Genomic DNA, 17658 nt, shown 5'->3' with positions numbered 1-17658 from the left:
ATCAGTGCAAGAGACTCACGTACAAAATCCAGATTGGCAGCAGTTCTCCAGGGTCTCAAGCAGGTGGCTTTCAAATTGCCTGTCATCTGATCCTGTTTAAATGGAGATGCCCAAAATTGAAACTGGGACCATCTGCATGCAAAACAAAGGCTCCACCGTTCAGCCACAGCCCTTCCCACATACATGCAAATATTCACCTTGAGCCTTCTGTTAATTCTACACAGTCACAGATCTCTATGGCTTAATCTCAGCCACCACACTGGCCCAGAAGCTGCGTTTTTTTGATCATTACCTTTCTACATCAGCCCTTAGCTCCAAAATGCATGAATTAAAAGTCCAGTGAAAGTTTGCTCCTTAGCTGATAGTTGTTGTTGATGTCACCTTTGCTTATACTTGCTTCTCCTACATTAAACAGAACTCTGGTGTTTGAAATGTTAAAAGCCGACTTTCTTTTTCACTTCCTAGACATTTCCCCCCTACACACACACTTTTTCTATTTAAGAAATTGTATAAAAACACATGCTGTAGTTCACTGAGCTATAGTTCAAGGCAATAAATCTGCTGCCTTAGTTGCATTGGGGGCTGGGCTTTTTCTTTTCTTTTTTAGCAAGAAGGCACAGGGACACAGTTTCAGTTGGCTTGGTGTCAGGAGTGTGGCCTAATATGCAAATGAGTTCCTGCTGGGCTTTTTCTACAAAAAAAGCCCTGATTGGGGAAATCTTTTTTTAGGAGCAAGTAGCAATTCCTTTTACAACCTTTTTGTGTAAAAGGATTTCACAGCAGGCCAGCATCTAATCTGCCGCAGAATTGGTGTTCATAGTCCAGAAATATTCCCGCCTCTGACAGATTTGATCAAGAGCATGGGGTATAAATATTTTAATAACTAAAAATGAATATAAGTTGGAGGCCAGCATAACCATCTTCCCAAGAGTGTTCTGGGAACTCTATTTGGCAAAGGTTCGGAGAACCATGAGACTGCCAACAGATGGGTACAAGCAGGACTAGTCTACTTGGCCTGAAGTCTGGGTACTCCAGCCAAATATCCAGAAAAATGGTTCACTTCCAGAGTTGTTATACCTGCCACACTGGAATACCACAACATGCATTTAACTAGCATTTTACAAATAACGGGGAGGTGACCAATATTCCACCATCCCACAGCACTGACACCTAAACCACCCCAGTACAAATCCAGAGTGCCAAATAACGTCTTATAATATCATTATACGAGGCGCTCAATAAGAATTAAAACCTGTCATCTGGATCCTGGCGAGTGAACCTGGAACCGTACTACATATTTTAAATTGTACGAACTGTTGAAATGTTTTAATGATGTTATTGTACTTTGATTTTAACACTCTGTTATTTTAACTGTTGTTAGCCGCCCTGAGCCAGTTAGGGGAGGGTGGGATAGAAATGCAATAAAATAAATAAATGGCCAGCAATTTCCAGCTGCTTGCCCCAACCACCTACAGGAAGCATTCTCATAGCACCAAAGACAAGGGAAACAACTGATTTCCCAAAAACTACCAATAGACACTGGGGGTACTTCTAGGTGACTTTAGGCAGTCCGGTTTCAGAAATTGCCCCAAATTCCTTTTTTATTAACAGAGGCTAGTTCACCAGCAGCAGCATTTTCTGGAGAAGGCTGACCTGGCCACAGTTGCACATACCGTGTAACATCTGTACTTGACTACTGTAATTCAGTCTCTGTGGGTCTGCCCACAAAGATAGTTCAGTAATTAGGGTTTGTAGAATCTTTCAGGCTCAAGTGCCGTGTTCTACTGGAGAAAGTTTTTCTTCCAGACGTTTCGTTCTCAGCTGCGGAGAACATCCTCAGTGGCGTTGCAGCCGGAGCAGGCGCTCTGACCTTCTTGGCTGCTAAGGTCAGAGCGCCTGCTCCAGCTGCAACGCCACTGAGGATGTTCTCCGCAGCCGAGAACGAAACGTCTGGAAGAAAAACTTTCTCCAGTAGAACACGGCACTTGAGCCCGAAAGATTCTACAAACCCTAATGATGTTACCAGCTGTGAAAACCTGAAATCTTTGATAGTTCAGTAACTTCAGCTGGTCCAAAATGTCACAGCTAGGTTCCTCACAGGCACCTATTGGAGCAAACATATTATCTGTGCTCTTGCATTATTTAGTTTACAGAGTTCACCACCAAACATGGCCTCCCCATCACTACCGTATTGTGCCACATTTTGCTACTAGGAACAAAACTGACCTATTTCCAAAAACTGGTAGATCACCCAAACCAAGCTGGGAACCAAGGACTCCTTTTTATGTTGCTATTTCTAGCAATGTGTGATTCCACACTCTGCATCCAAACCCCGCCTCAACATCAAAGCCATCTCTTATTGGTAGTAGCCTAGCCAACTCAGTAGGCATGGACACCAGCACTTCCTCCTAAGGAACTACATATCACAATTTTTGTTGTTTTTGAGTCATAATGCAACACAATGTTTTCTGGGGCACCACTAACTTAAGGAAAGAAAAAGGGGGGGAAACAAGGGGGTGAGGAAGAAAGAATAGTTTATTTGAGCTTTTGAGCTAAAAGGTCAAATAAATTACTCTCCTTTGCACCTTGTTCCCCACCTTTTCCCCTTCTACTTCTTGTTGCGGCCTTATTTTCTTCCCCGTACCACTAACTTAAGCCATCTCCCTTTTCCTGTGGTTATTCAAGAACCCACAGCCTGTTCTTCTAACACAGGAGAAGTCCAAGATGAGAAACAAGTAGGGTTTCCACCCTGTTTCTCTGGTAGAGCTACTGCACCATTTACAGCAGGGCAGAAATTCAACAGTTGGAACTTTTTCCTCAGTAGAGAGATACTCTAAGGGGAAAACCTTTCCCCCTTTTCATATCTACTTCACACCTGTCTCAGAGAGATGCAAGATTATTGCTAGAAAAACACAGCAGTGACCTCGCAGAAGAGGCGTCTGCCAACCTTATTGCATGAGAGAAAGAATAATTAGAAATGGATGACATAAGCTGCAGCTAAAACTTCTGTCTTTCAGTGAAGTGTTGCCACACCAGAGTCTATGCCACAAGAAACCAGGATTCGGCGCTTGCACAAATGCCAGGCTAAAGTTTAACTAGGCTGTTCCTCATGGTTTTCTCCTGATCTGCCTAAGTGAGCTGCTACCAGATCGCTGCTTTCGAGAACCACCCCACTTATCAGAAGCCTCCTGCCTCCGGGTTTCTGACCTTGTCTTCATTTCCCCTCTGCAATGAGAAGCAGCACTTATCTTCTGATGACTGTCCCACGCTGTCTACATAATCAATCCTAGAGAGTTATCATTAGTGGCCAGCGGGTGGAAGAGGGAAGCATTTAAAGGGACCAGTGCCCCTGTAATACAGGCACAAGAAACATTCAACAGGGGCAGCTTTCCCTAGCATGAATGCAGTCATAGCAAGATCATCATCTGTTGCATTTCTCCTTCTTGTGTATCTGCTTAAAACACAGGAACACTGACAGTTAAAAATGATAACAATCTTGGCACTTAAGAGATTTTGTAGGAAACTCACGCTTTGCCATTCAGCTGCTTGTCCCTTCTCTTTAACTCCTGCTACAAACCATAAACCTCAGTTCTCTCCACTGAATACACGCTACGCAGATGATCTGTGATGAGATCTCCTGACATATAAATTAAGGTTAAAAAGCAACTACAGGGAAGGAGAGCAATTTGGATCAGGGCTATTTTTCCAGTAAAATTCCCCTTCACCTCTGCTTTTAGCCTTAGTAGAGAAAAAAATGTGGGTGCCTGCATTATGTCTGTCAAGCCCCCTTCAGCTACTTTCATATATATATTAGTAGATCCAAACAGAACTCTCCAATAAAACAAAGTTCAGTTCTCATGCAAAAAGCAGAGCCTCACCAGAGACAAGACACCATTTCAAAAAGTAAAATCTTACAGATCCTTAAGACATAAAATGGATAATCTGGAAGGAAGGAAGGATACATTAGGGAACTGGTGCTAATTACACATATTTTGGGGTGTTTGTGCGTGGTTTATGTTAATTTCAAGAGATTTTACATTGAAGGGGACCTTTCCCCACTAAACATTCAGAGGAACTAATAGATCACTATAACCTCAAAAAGCTATAGCAGTCTGTCAATTTTTTAAAAAGCTTTCTGATGATGTAGGGAGATGAAATGGTAGCTTTGTGGACAAAGCAATGAATATGAAGGAGAAACTGCCACATGAATGCTTGCAGTGGCAATAAAAACTACACAGAAAATAATTACAGTGTGAAAGCAGCCTGAATCCACACAGGGCATTATTACACCGCTTTTTCAGTTTCTCTCTCACACTAAGGTAGCTTTGTGAAAAACCAATGGCAGTTTAAAAGATCCTTGTAGCAGCTTTCCAAATTGGTTGATGGCCATGAAGGATGGCTGTTGCACTATCCCATTACAACCTTTCCCATGTATGCCTGAACTGCAGTCTTTTGGCTTCTACCAAAAAGACAAGACCTTAGGAACAAAATTCCAAGGGCCTTGGTCAGTCTGGTATCCCTTGGATCCAGAAAAGTTGTATGATTTTGCTTTCATGTGATGTTTGTGTTGTATCTGGGTGAGGGGCCACAGGGAAACCAGTTGCTTTTGGGACCTGATAGCTCTCTGTTTTCAGTGGCCAACTTCTGAACAAGATCCTGTAGCTGCAGTCTTCAGCCAATTTCAACCCTCTCTATGTTTGCTGTCTGAGATAAGGAGGGGTCTTTGGGTTGCCAGCCTCTAAGTGATAGCTGGAGATTTCCTGGGATTACAACTGTTCTCCAGACTACAGAAATCAGTTCACCTGAAGAAAACGGCTGCTTTGGAAAGTGGACTCTGGCATTATATTCCATTGAAGTCCTTCTCTTCCTCAAACCCCACCCTCTTCAGGCTCCACCCCCCCCCCCAAAAGCTGGGTACTCATTTTACCAACCTCAGAAGGATGGAAGGCTGAGTCAACCTCAAAGCCAAAGGAATATACAATGGGGGGGGGGTATTTTTTGTATTTGTGTAGGTGGGTGCGCGCGTGCACCTGGAAGTCATGGTGACCTCTGGTGACTGACCTCTACTGGAGACCTGGAGGATATTCAGAGAGGTGGCTGAATAAAGCCTGCCCTTGTCCTCCCGACTGCTGGTATTCCAAGGAGGTCTCCCATCCAAGTACTTGCCAGAGTTGACCCTGCTTTGCTTCTTCTGAGGAGATCAGGCTTGCCTGGGCTACCTGGGTCAGGGTGGATATACAATTTTTACACAAGAAAGCAACTAGAGAGAGAGAGCGCGCACTGGTCCATTTCCCCTAGGATTTAAAAAAAATGTCTGTAAAAAAGGAGGATATGAATGGAAAAACTACCTTGGCTAAAATATGCATTCAGTTGTAAAGTGGCTCTCTCTTCCACTCTGTACTCCAGAATAAGGTCATGCCTAAATGTTCCATATGAAAAGGTACAATTGTAACTTGATTTTAGAACAAGTTTTGGAGGAAGCGTCCCACTTACAGGGCCTTTACTTCCCTGTAGGGATGCCAAAGCCTTTGTTCTCAAAGAGGGCCACAGCTAGGATTCCCAGTGGTTTTTACTGCCCCAATCCTGTGCCTTTCATTACAGCCCCACCCCCACACAGAGAAAGAAAGCAGGTGACGCTTTCCTAGGATGGAGATGAAGCGCTGGCAGACATTTGGCCTTGGGAATTACTTTGGGTCAGGCTGCTCGCATAATAGCAGGGTTTATAAAAGCACTGGCAACCCAATAGCCAGATTGATCATAGCAAGTTAATTGATATCCCCTGCAAACCTCAGCTTCACCCCCTCTCTCCAAAACAGTGGGTCTACCTTTAAAGTGATCCTAATCAGTCGTGGCTCGTTCCAAGGCATTTGAGAGGTTCTAATTAATTTTCACTGTCCTGAGGCATCAGCACAGGAACAAATTGTCAAAGCTCTCCTGTTGTCACCAATCACCCTTCTATCCTCAGTGGCTGGGGCTGGCAGAAGAAGCCTTTGCTGACACTGAAACTCTTAACTGGTTCTGCGCAATCTTAAAAAAGTCGAGAACTACCCTGTGACATTACCCACTTCTGTGAATCATTTCATAGCAGGTAGTCTCCTGGCCAGGATGCCCACGGGAACAGAAGAGAGATTCTCCATTTCATCTAACCTTCTGTTATCAACCATGGGAATAAATTCTACCATGGAGCATCTCCCTGGGCAACGGTTTCCATAGAAACCTGGAACTGGTCCTGCAACATGTCAAGTTGGAAGGGCCAGAATCTTTTCTGTGAAGTCCACAGGCCAGATCTAACTTAATGCCCACGTAAATAAGAAATTAACCAAGCTGGCTTTTGTGAGGCTTTTCCAGAAGTTTGTTATGAGTAAAGCTGAGCCTGGATTATAGCTGTCCGTTGGGGAAACCAGAGCTGAATTGAGATGGGTATCTTGTTTGTTCTTGGTTAAGAGGTTCAGCTGTGTAACTTAAGGCATATTCTGCCTGCAGTCCAAATGAGAGTCGCAAGCAAAACTAATCATACCAGTTTTAATTTGCTAAGTGCTGGACAGTCTTGATCACAAGAGAAACAAAAAAAAAAACCCAGGTCAGGTAATGCCATAGAACAGTGGTCCCCGATGTTTTTGGCACCAGGGACTGGTTTTGTGGAAGACAATTTTTCCATGGACCGGGGGGATGGTTTCTGGATGATACAATTGTACACTTTATTTCTATTAGTTTAGTGCGGTGGATAAGTGCACGGACTCTTCTGGGAGAATTGGGTTTGATTCCCCACTCCTCCACTTGCAGCTGCTGGAATGGCCTTGGGCCAGCCATAGCTCTCGCAGATCTGTCCTTGAAAGGGCAGCTTCTGGGAGGGCTCTCTCAGCCTCACCTACCTCACAGGGTGTCTGTTGTGGGGGAGGAAGGGAAAGGAGACTGTGAGCTGCTCTGAGACTGTGAGATTCGGAGTGGAGGACAGGATATAAATCCAATGTGGTGGCGTCGTTGTTGATACTACTACTATATTGTAATATATAATGAAATAATTATACAACTCACGGCCCAGTTACCGGGACCGGTCCACGGCCCAGGGGTTGGGGACCCCTGCCATAGAAGAACCCCCAATATTGTGGCATGAGCAGTGCTTTTTTTGTAGAAAAACCCCAGCATATTAGGCCACACCACCTGACTTGGGAGCATTTGGGTGCCGCATGGTGGGCTGGGTCAGCTGGAGTCCTGGCCAGCTCAGGTGGAGCTCTTCTCCTGTGGGCTCTGGAAGAAAAAAAGCCCTTGGCATGAGCATGAGGGGGCTGGGAGTACATTGTGTCAGATGCACAAAGGGATCTCATCAGGTTTGGAGTGAAAAAATAAGAAGAAGAAACCAACCAGATTTTTATAGAAGGATAACCAAACATGTCTTTCTCTCTCTTACAATTGTATATAAAATGAAGACATTTACCCTGGCCAATGTTCCCTCTAAGTTGCAGAGTCTTGTGAGCAAAAATTCTGCTTTGTGAGCTGTTGGCATTAAAGTAGTGAGCTACTGCATAAATTAGTGTTCTCTGGGGCCATCCTTCCTGAGCTAAGACAAAAAATGTGTGAGCTGGAGGCTGAAAATCTGTGAGCTAGCTCACGCTAACTCAACTTAGAGGGAACACTGACTATTAAAAGCCAGGGTAAACAAGATGGTCTTCACATGCTTCTGCAAATTGTACAAGCTTTAGTAGACCTCTAGGGCAAAGATTTTCAGGCGGTGGATCACAGACACCTGCAGAGCTACCCTTTCTCAAGATGGTTTTTGTAGGGACCCAGTACAAGTTCAAGAACACCATACACCACCAATATCTCTCTTTACATGAGATGCTGAGAAAAAAGCAATTGAGTGATACTATCATTCAGTGATGGAGAAGATTATCCTGCAGTACAGACAGAGCTCTGCTTTCTGTCATTTGATTGTGATGCCATGTCACAAGTGATTCAGTGGATCCTGTGTTGTTTTCTGGGAATTAAAGGGAAAGTTCTGTGTCTGGAAGGGCTGAGAGCCACTATTCTACTGGATGGTGATTCTGTGGTTCCTGTTTAGTACATTTTTGTGTTTAAACAATAATGTACTAAACAATAACATATGGTAACAATTTCCGTTAATAACTTCTTTTCATCTATCCCATATGCTTCTTTCTAATCACCCCTCCCCCCGTTACTTGACCCCCGCTAGTGTTGTTTACTCAAAATCCTAACATTAAAAGGTACCCTTAATTACTAAGAACTAAAATTAATATTCTTCTTTCTTTTAAAGTTTAATCATTATAAAAAATTGTCCAAAGTCCTTTTACTTTCCACTCGTCTTCTACATAACTTCTAAATTTTTTCCACTCCCTTTTAAAAATCTTCTAAATCATAGTCTCTTAAAGTTCTTGTTAATTTGTCCATCTCGCTCCATGTCATAACTTTTACAATCCAATCCCATTTTTCTGGTATTTTTTCTTGCTTCCATAACTGCGCATATAGTGTCCTAGCAGCTGAGAGCAAGTACCAAATTATAGTTCTATCTTCTTTTGGAAATGTTTCCATTTGTAATCCCAACAGAAAAGTCTCTGCAGCTTTTTTGAATTCATATCCCAAGATCCTAGAAATTTCTTGTTGGATCATCTGCCAATACTTCTTCGCTCTTTCACAAGTCCACCACATATGGTAGAAAGAACCTTCATGTTTTTTGCATTTCCAACATCTGTCTGGCATCTTGTTATTCATCTTTGCCAATTTTTTTAGGAGTCATATACCATCTATAAATCATTTTAAAACAGTTCTCTTTAATACTTTGATATGCTGAAAGTTTCTTAGAGTTCTTCCATAAATATTCCCATGTATCCATCTGTATTTCTTTATTTACATTTATTGCCCATTTAATCATTTGAGATTTCGCTACTTCATCTTCTGTAGACCATTTTAAAAGTAACTCACTTGTCATAAGGGCTGGATCTGACATAAATGAGACCTTGTTGGGCTGAGCCGTGGCAGGCAGGGCCATATGTGTACCTATTTAAGATTAGGTAGCAGAGATATAAACTTTATAAAGGATACAGACAAACACACACAAAAATTTTTAAAACTTAAAATAATACATACTTAATACACGTCAAGAGCCCTGTGGCGCAGAGTTGTACAGCTGCAGTACTGCAGTCCTAAACTCTGTTCACGACCTGAGTTTGATCCCAGCAGAAGCTGGGTTTTCAGGTATCTGGCTTGAGGTTGACTCAGCCTTCCATCCTTCTGAGGTCGGTAAAATGAGTCCCCAGCTTGCTGGGGGGGAAGTGTAGATGACTGGGGAAGGCAATGGCAAACCACCCCGTAAAAAGTCTGCCATGAAAATGTTGTGAAAGCAACGTCACCCCAGAGTCGGAAACAACTGGTGCTTGCATGGGGGACTACCTTTACTTTTGAAAAAAAACATTAGCACTGGTTGGTCTTAAAGATGCCTTCTTTGTATCTCTCTCATACGATTCAGGGAACTGGGTAAAGGAAGTTCTGGCTCTTTCCTTCCTTCCCCAGAGGACCAGGAGGAGGCGCCTCAGCCAAAAGAAAGGAGGCTTGGCTCAGTAGCTCTGCTGTGCGATTGAGAGAGCCTGGCAGAGCAAGCTCTCCCTTCCCCCCTCCCTCCCCAAGGGAGAAGCCTCAGCCAATGGAGAAAATAGTGGTAGCTCCTGAGCAATTGAGCAAGTCTTGCAAAAGCAAGCTGCTATGCAGAAGGAAGCCAGAAAGAGGGAAAAGGAAGCAGATGACAGCCAGTTGCTCGAGGGCCTGATAGGAGCCCTCCGAGGGCCTGATTCGGTCCCCAGGCCGCATGTTTGACACACCTGCTTTATACAATGTGTTAAAGAGACCTTTCTGTTCTTGGGACCTGTGATTCTTAGCTAGGTGGACCAATGGTTTGACTTTCTGTATGAGAGCTTTGTCTAAAAGTATTTATATCTTGCACTTTTTATGTGCATACGAACCCCAGAGAGCACTGAGGTCAGCTGGAAAAAACTTGTTGACCACCCCCGGACCGAAAGAGGTGAAGCTGCAATGCACCCGTAACCGGGCCTTCTCCTCTGCAGCCCCGAACCTATGGAACCAACTTCCAGAGGAAATGCGGGCCCTGCGGGACCTTGAACAATTCCGCAGGGCCTGCAAGACCTTCCTTTTCCGACTGGCTTTCGCTGACGAAGAAAGAAATTGCTAATGATTACCGCCATTATAAAAGCACAATTAGCATTAGCACTTTTATCAACTTAATTAAGTGATTTTAAACTTATCAGAATTTTTAATGTTTAATGTTAATGTAACCTTGTCTTTGTATAAGGGAAAGATGTTGTTAGCCGCCCTGAGCCTGCTCCGGCGGGGAGGGCGGGATATAAATAAAATTATCTATCTATCTATCTTATCAGAACTTGGTTGCTGAGGCAGTTTTCCACTCAAAGACAAGCTTCGAATGTTCAGAGCAATCTCTGAGGTACCGTGGCATTTGAGTTGATAAAGGCTTTGTGAGTCAAACCCAAATTATATCTGGAAGGACTATGCAGGGCTGATATTACAGTATATGTGGAAGTAGCCAAAATTAAGGTAAGGTTAGGGAACATTGGGACAATGGGAGTGGGGGAGGGCTGGGACTCTTGGACAGGATTTAGGGATGGATCCTCTCTGTTCCTCCGACCCTTTGTAAAGTAAGCTGATAGGCTATTGACTGTTTTTGTCTTATCGTAAGAAAATACCCTTTGTTCCCACAACTATACTCCAGTGCAAGAGATATTTCCGTACTGCTTAAATCTTGACTTCCTATAGTTTTCAGGAGATGCTTTTAAATTTCTTGTACTTCTGAGGACATACTTGCAAAGTAGCTGCAGACTACTTTCCATTTCCATAAAATGCAGGAATCACACATCAGCTGGCAGTAAACAACTTTGTAAATAGGGAGCAGCAGGATTAGTTCACCGTCATTTTGCACCCAATGCAGAGCCAAGCTCAGATTTGCTAGCAAAACGCTTTCCTGCTGGTAACCCTGCTCCTCCTCCTTCTCCTCCTCCCTTGTAATCATCTTGTGAGAGAGTCACAACTTTGGGGGGCGTTTTAAGTACTGACCCATAGTTAGATACTGCTGCTTCAGAATGTCTGCCTCAAGTTTTGTGAAGGTACAGCATGATGAGGCATCTGCTGGTTTTGCTGGGCTCGGGCTGGCAGCAGCAATCTTTAAATGCAAAGGCTGTTAGTCTGTTGCAAGTCCAGAAGCACCTTAAAAATTAGCAACATTGATTTCCATATTAGATAGCTCATTTCTTTAGATATGTTCTACATGGTAAATAATCTAGAGCTTCCAAGCCCTGAAGTTTGATTAAAATAAGGGTTTTCTTCCTCTGTACCCATCATTCTATACAGGCTTTTTTTGAGCAGGAATGCACAGGCTTGGTGCCAGGAGGTGTGAAATATGGTGACATCAGGGGTGTGGCCTAATATGCAAATAAGTTCCTGTTGGGCTTCTTCTACCAAAAAAAAAAAGCCCTGATTCTATATAACAAAGGAGGTTATATAGACGGTGTTGTTCATTATGGTGTCCTTCAAGGCTTGGGGCACCTTTCATCTGTGTGCCTAAAGTGGGTATTCTTGCCCAGAATATGTGACTGATGCATCTTTACCCCATTGTGTCTGGATGACAATGCATTCATACAGACAACAGTGCCAGCACACTGCTGCCTTGATCTGTTGTGGTCTGTGAGTCACCTTAATCAGTCTGTTCTGCTTTGTATGTGCAACAGGAAACGTACCCAATTGTGCCACTTGCAGTATAAGTTCCACATGCCCAGTGCTTCCCACTTCCTCCCCTCCTCACCTGATCTCCTCTGACTAAAATAGCATGGCCTTTAAGCCTCTTAAAGGTATCATTGTGATCCTTCTCCTCCATCACTTCTGCCTTTTCTGCTGCATTATCTGCCTTTTTCAGCATGAGAGGCCATAACAGCAGCAGCATAGATTGTCCCAGGCAGGCACAGGAGCCCTGCCGAAAGAAGAAGCAACAGCTGGAATTGTTTATGTGTTTCCCCTCTCTCTTGTAGCTCCAGCACACCCAATTTCACATGTGCCAGTTTGAGCACTTGGGGGGCCTACTTCCTGCTGTTGTGTGTATGTGTGAAAGATCAAAAATGCAGCATTAAGTGTGAATCCCAGCGCAGTTTTCCTAGCCTGAAAACCATTTAGGCCACTGAAATACTGCATGTACTATCCATGAAATGTCCAGAGTGTGGATTACATTTGAACTGACCGCCAATGAAATTGATGATGATAGTGGATTTATAGCCCGCTCTCCACTCCAAATCTCAGAGTGGCTCACGATCACCTTTATCTTCCTCCCCCACAACAGACACCCTGTGAGGTGGGTGGGGCTGAGAGGACATACATGAAAGTTTGATGGATGGTGCAGTCCTTTGAGTGTTTGCTGTGTAACTGTGGTCTTTGTATTAATTGAGAAGTTGTGAAATATATACACTATATGAAGTTATGAAACATTGACAGTATTTAAAGTAAGGGAAAATGGTGTACAGTTTTGTGTGTGTGTGTGTGTTTAAATCCATTTGCTGTAGTTTCCTTGAGTGTTTACACAATCCCCAGGTGGGGGCAGGGGATCCCCTGGTTTGGAGGCCTTCAGAGTCATCAGAAAGTGGGGGTGGGGGAGGGAAATGTCTGCTGGGCACTCCATTATTCCCTATGGAAAATAATTCCCATAGGGTATAATGGAGAATTGATCCATGGTTATCTAAATACTGCGGTCTGAACTCTCTGCTCACAACCTGAGTTTTATTCCGGCGGAAGCTGGATTCAGGTAGCCGGCCCAAGGTTGACTCAGCCTTCCATCCTTCCGAGGTCGGTAAAACAAGTACCCAGCTTGCTGAAGGGAAAGTGTAAAAGACTGGGGAAGGCAATGGCAAACCACCCCATAAAAAGTCTGCCGTGAAAGCAACGTCACCCCAGAGTTGGAAACGACTGGTGCTTGCACAGGGGACCTTTCCTTTCCTTTCCTATCTAAGACTCAGGGGGCTGTTTCTTTAGGTAGAGGCACCAGATTTGCAGCATAGCATCCAATGCCTCTCCTCAAAACACCCTTCAAGTTTCAAAAGGATTGGGCCAGGGGGTCAAATTCTGTGAGCCCCAAAAGAAGGTGCCCCTATCCTCCATCATTTCCAATGGAGGGAAGGCATTCAAAAGGTGTGCAGTCCCTTTAAATGTTATGGCCAGAACTCCCTTTGGAGTTCAATTATGCTTGTCACAACCTTGCTCCTGGCTCCACCCCAATGTTTCCTGGCTCCACCCCCCAAAGTCTCCTAGTTCTACCCCCAAAGTCCCCAGATATTTCTTGAATTGGACTTGGCAATCCTATCTCCAAGAATTTGCCAACTGCAGCTGGAAAACAAGAGGAAAGAAGAAAGCAAAGGAGGGGGTGTCACATGCCTTGGTACTGGCTTTTCCTTCCTGCTGTGCACATAACAACTTCTGGCTTCAACTCTTGGCCTTAGAGGATTTAGCAGCAGGTGTTGGGGGAGATATTTATCTGGCTGAAACCCCAGAGCATTGCTGCCAGTTACAGCAGACAGATAGCAGTGAGCTAGGTGATTCAGAAGTGTGACTTGGTATGAAGCCACTTCCTATAAGGGGGGCAGACAGGTAAAGCAGGCTGTGTACCATAACTGCACTGGAATCTAATTGTAGGGCATTTTAAGGCTAGTGTTTGAGTTAGACAAGTGAGTTTTCTCTTGCATCAGTGGGAGGAATATGGTCTTATTTTAACCAAGAAAAGCAGAACTCTTGAGTGGTGATAATGAACATTAACTGAGGAGTCAGTTTTTAATGGATACTTAAAAAGGTAAAGGTAGTCCCCTGTGCAAGCTCCAGTTGTTTCTGACTCTGGGGTGACGTTGCTTTTCACAGCAGACTTTTGCCATTGCCTTCCCCAGTCATCTACACTTCCCCCTCAGCAAACTGGGGACTCATTTTACCGACCTCAGAAGGATGGGAGGCTGAATCAACCTTGAGCCGGCTACCTGAAACCAGCTTCCACCGGGATCAAACTCAGGTCATGAGCAGAGGGCTCCGACTGCAGTACTGCAGCTTTATCACTCTGCACCATGGGGATACTTAGAGTGCTTTAAAAATGGATGTCTGACTCTTGGCCTCAGCATCTCCCTTTCTCGTGCCGTTGACTCACTGCATGCCAGCCTAAGATTGACAATCAGCCAGTCTGTAGATCAGGTTGTCTTCTCTTCACTCTGTGGCTCTCTCCTTTGGCAGGAATCGGGCAGTGTGGTGCCATGAGGTAGTTAAGGATCATACTCCTCTCTTTTTTCTTGCTGGAGGGGGGAACATGAGTCCCTTTTTCTCACTGACCAACCTCTTGCCAGTTGATTAGTAAATTGCATTTCTCATCTTTTCACATTTGTGCACTGTTTCACCCAGAAATGGCCCAAAAAGAGTGAGACTTTCTTTTGCATTGCTTTCTTGGATTGTGCAGAAGTTAAAATGCAGCACTGAACTCCATCAAGACCTCCTGCTTCCTAGGCCTGGTGAAACCGTGGTTATCAGGAATGAAGAGCACTACCCATTTACATTACTGTTTTATCATATTTGCATCCTTCCCTTATTCTAAGGAGCCATTTATGGACTTATGCAAGCCTGTGTGGTGAATTAGAAACTGGGATGCCCAGTTTTGGAGACCCGAGTTCAAATCCACCCTCCCCTTATTCATGAACCTAGATCCTGTTGTTCTCTCTTTTGCTATAACCTATTTTGCGGTGTTATAAAAATGTTTGGAAGAACCAGATAAGTCGTCCTGCACTCCTTGGAAGGAAGGTAGGACAAAAAACTGATAGACTAATGGTCAGTGTTTAGCAATCTCATTGGAGAGCTGAATAACATCTCAGGTGATCACGCTAATTGCAATAGATCTTACAGCAGTTCTCAGTAATCACTTGTGACCAGGGCAGGCTGTGGACTCTCTGGCACCCTTGGCAAGGCTAACTTCTGGCATCCCCATTGCACTGATAACGTCACCGAGTCATGTGGGGAGCAACCCTTTGGCACCCCCAGAAGGCCAGCACCCTAGGCAATTGCCTAATTTGCCTAGGGGCAGGGCCAGCCCTGCTTGTGACTTGTCACATCTTAGAGCCTTAACCAACATTACACGGAGACTCCCTCCACTATTATTAATGATAATATTATGGAGTGAGTTGCCCTATTTTAGCCTCACAACAATTCAGTGAGATAAGGTGGGCTTGAGAGCTCTTGCCCAGCTTGAGTGACCTAAGCACAGAGCATTGAAGTCAGTGGGCTAAGAAGGTTATAACTCGATTTTTAGGATTGCACTGTTAAAGAGCTTTGTGGGAATTTGAACCTAGGCCTTCCCCATCTAGTTTTCCCACTTGTGCACTGGGTTTCAGTTTTCTGCTTGTCCGCAAAATAACGGCGGCGAACGCTTATGCTTTTCAACCAGTGCCGTTCAGTCAATCCCAAGATTATGCCAATGCATGACTGCTCCATGAGGTGATTCATTACAGGAGATTTACTACCCTGGCCAATTGGCATAGTCTGTTTTTTCAAGCCACTTAAAACCGGTGACAGATCTGATTGCTGCTTTTGCCTAGGCACCTTAGAGATCGCCTTTTCGGAAATGTGGTTGTCTACTCTCACACACCTCGACATTTATGGCTGGAGTTTCAGAATCTACAAAATGACAATTTGCTCTTTTCCTGGCTTGAACCCAATCTGGGATTAAGGAAACCACAGGTAATACTTTAAATCCAGATTAGTTTTAGTTGAAGGAAGCAGAACAGTGATGAGAGGAAGAAGAATGTGATAGCAAGAAACTGGTGAGATTCTCTGTTTAATTTAATTTAAGCCAATGGGCTTCATTTGGTTGGTTCCAAGGCCAGGAAGACTGGCCCCAAAAATTACCTGAAAGGTCAGAGGGCAGAGCCTTTCTGTTAAACCTGATTGTCTATAGTGGGGATGTTTTCATTGTCCTAGAAAAAAGGGTACAATCGCGAGAAAAAGGAAGAGTTCTGGAAACTAAGGAAACGTGCATCTCTTCTCTGGCCAAATCCTGAATCAGTAGCTCAGGAAAGAGTAGAAATGTACAAGAACAGAGTTGTCAGGCCCTGATTTGGAGATAGCACTTGCATATGCACTAGGACAGGGCTGGCCAAACTTGCTTAATGTAAGAGCCATATAGAATAAATGTCAGATGTTTGAGAGCTGCAAATAGATGGGGGGAGGGATGGAGAGGTGGAAAGAAAGCAACTTTGAATGCATTCTCCAGGTCACTGACTGGCTTGGCTTATAGAGAGAAATGCCTTTTCTAAGTTGGCCAACGGGGCAGTGGGGGTGGGGGGAGCGCTTTGAGAGCCACACAATATGTGTGAAAGAGCCACAGTTTGGCCATCCCTGCACTAGGAGGACAGATTCTATTTATTAAGGAAATCACTGGACTTATTTCTCCCTTTAGAGAGATGTTAGGGGTAAAAATTTTGCAAGCATGCATTAGAATTGTTTAGGATTGCATTGATAAACTCCTTCTCTCAATCTTTAGAAATTAAATCCCCGGGGTGGGGTGGGGTGGGGTGGAGTGGGATGGAGGCATTCATCATGGGTCCAGTAAACATGTGTGCAAACACAAAAATATACCCACAATGGGGCAAGTTCATGTTTTTCCTTCTGTCTTGCTTTGGAATGCCTATCAAGTTAGTAAATGCCACTGCACATGTTAGAGAGCAATCTGAGACGCAGCATCTACTCAGGTCTACTCAGTGGGTCTTCTTAGGATGCCATTGTTAAGGGGCAATCTGTATTTGATGCTGGAGTTTTATGATTGGGTCTCTGTGTTTTTGGCCCTAAAAGCAGCCTGCTAGTGCTTCTGCTACAAAAGTAAGTTGGGTTTAATGTAACACAGTTTAAAGTCAGCTGTTTAATGTAACAAAGCAAGATCTTTAAGACCAACGACGTTTTATTGAGAATGTAAGCTTTCCTGTGCTAAAAGCACACTTCATCAGATAATTGTATGGGATGGAATTGGCAGTCCTACATCTAGAGAGAGTGGGCAGTGAATTAGTATGCAAAATAGTGAAGATGTTTTTGCCAGATTAAAAGAATGACAAGTTGGGGTCCAGAAATCGTTGATTTTGGTTGACTGGGTGGAAAAAAACAGCAAAGGCAATAAGCGTCAGAATTGAAGATTGATGTCAATATCATTAGGTCTCTTAAATGAGAAGAGTAATACATTAGAATCTGTTGTAATGTTTATCTTTATGTTTAATTTGATTTATACCCTGCCCTCCCCGCCGTGGTGGGCTCAGGGCGGCTGTTCCATTCGTCTCCTCTAAAGCATGGGTTAAAATAGCAACATTTTCCTGTAGAATGAAGCTGGAGTCTGCTCTGTTGAAATGCTAATACAAAAATACATTAGAATACAGTGGATGTGTACCTCTCAACAAGTATGGGTTAAACTAACAACATCTTTTTCTAAGAGTAGTTCTGACAGAGGGATTTCTACTCTGTTATATTGCATAGTATCACAGACATTATTCTGATACACTATTCTAAAAGAGAAATTCAGTGGAATACAGTAGATGTATACTTCTACTTGGTGACTATGGGTTTAGCTTATGT

The 17658-nt window shown here is 43.8% G+C and overlaps 1 protein-coding gene across 1 annotated transcript in view; it reads left to right on the top strand.

Annotated features, from left to right (window-relative positions):
* The first annotated feature begins 15668 nt into the window (after nt 1–15668).
* Nucleotides 15669–17658, top strand: part of ARL13A (ADP ribosylation factor like GTPase 13A) — a 33038-nt gene continuing 31048 nt past the window's right edge. The window contains exon 1 of the mRNA XM_060249706.1: nt 15669–15780. The gene's annotated coding sequence lies outside the window, so the exon portion shown is untranslated. The remainder of the gene's footprint in view (nt 15781–17658) is intronic.

Source organism: Heteronotia binoei, chromosome 11, assembly GCF_032191835.1.
Source record: "Heteronotia binoei isolate CCM8104 ecotype False Entrance Well chromosome 11, APGP_CSIRO_Hbin_v1, whole genome shotgun sequence".
Lineage (NCBI taxonomy): Eukaryota > Metazoa > Chordata > Lepidosauria > Squamata > Gekkonidae > Heteronotia > Heteronotia binoei.
Note: the sequence above shows the minus strand (reverse complement) of the source record. Positions and strands in the feature narration are given on the sequence as shown.